Source organism: Pipra filicauda, unplaced genomic scaffold (assembly GCF_003945595.2).
Source record: "Pipra filicauda isolate LSUMZ 115617 unplaced genomic scaffold, ASM394559v2 scaffold236_size1216567_pilon, whole genome shotgun sequence".
NCBI lineage: Eukaryota > Metazoa > Chordata > Aves > Passeriformes > Pipridae > Pipra > Pipra filicauda.
Window position 1 is genome coordinate 1,116,649 of NW_024104350.1, and position 1,652 is coordinate 1,118,300.

Sequence of the window (1,652 nt, forward strand, 5' to 3'; positions counted from 1 at the left end):
TGTATGTGTGTCCCCTCCTTGCTGTCTGGTCTAGCCCAGTGCTCACTGAAAGCATGCAGCAGTCACACGTGGGCCCCTCGGTACACCCCAGGCTTGTGTGTCGCCCTCAAAACCAGCACGCAGTCTTTGCCCACCTGACACCCCTGCCCCGACCTAGGGCGTCCTGCTTACCTGTTGGTCCAGCTTCACATTTGCTGGGGAATACCCACATTCAACATGGCTTGGGGGGGTGCAGACGCTCTGCCCCACAGCCAGCACTGGGCTGAGACCCCTGAGCATCACCCCATCAGCTAGCACCTTCCCATTGACTCCCCCCAACATCCCACACCCTCGGGATTCCAGTCTCACTAGCTGCAAAGTCCCAATTTGCTGCAGTTTTCCCAAAGCCCCTCCACTCGCTGTGACTGACAGCATTTATTGTCTTTCTGTCACTGAACGGAATCACAGAATACATCAAGCTGAAGGAACTCACGAGGATCATCAAGTCTGACTCCCTTCTCCTTGCAGGACTGCCTGTCAGGTTTGCATCCCTATATTTTTTATTTCTGACTTTCCCCCTTTTCCTTACTATGCCATTTGACAAGGTCCTCAGTTAGATAACCTTTCCAAAGTGAACACGACCACGTTCCACACCCCTTATCAATTAACATGACCAACCAACCCTGACTCTCGTTACAACCTCTCTTACCCTCTGTCAGGTGAACTTGTGTCATTGTTCATGTTGTCCCTCTTTTCCTTATAGTCCCTTCTGCATCTAAAAGGTTCTTGACCAGAAATGTTTCAAAGAGCAACAGTTTTCTCTTTGCTCTCCCTGCTTGCAAGTATTCCTACTTTTTCTTCAAAACTGCTAAAAATGTCCCTGTTCCTTTACCTGTCTAAAAAGCAGTAAACTGACAACTTGGCATTGGAAAAAAGCATTGAGGGACACTTCTACCTTGGTAGACACAAAACACGTCCTCCAGTTCCTGCAGTAATGGTCACAGAAAACAAGCAGACAGCTTTCATTACCACATGTCTGTCACTGCAAGTTTTCAGCAATGCTCAGCCCTCCACCCACCTAACCCTTGTGTGGATGTGCCTCAGGCTCTAGTTAAGGGGTGATAACGTGGGCTGTACATGCAGCATGTGCCAGTTGCCTCCAGGTAGTTTAAGAAAAAGCTGCAGCACACTGTCAACTTGTCTAGGTATTACTGGAAGTCTTTGCATACAGAAAGGCTTTAACATGTGTCTTCCCACTGCTGTTGCTTGGGTTCAGCCGGATGTGGTTGCTGCTGAAGCATAGCTAAAGGCAAAAATAAACAATCCACACAACAGACAGCACAAGCACATGCACCATTTTCTAAAGGTATTACCCCAACCCCCCCAGCCACCTCTTAGGTGTCCTTTCTTGTTCTGCATATTTCAAGTTTTATTTCCGGTGCTTAAATTCTGTTACATTCTGTTAAAGGTGTCACTGGATTCCTTGTAGACAGTCAGGGTGACAAATGCCTTCTCCATTCCCAACAGTTCAAAGGTGCTGTTGTTCTTCAATGATCCTTATATCATCACGTTAACATGAGAGCATCAGAAAGTGCACAGGCTTATTAAGTGTCATTGAGGCTTTGTAATGAGATACGGCAACACTTTATATGAGATCACAGTTTAAATCCAAG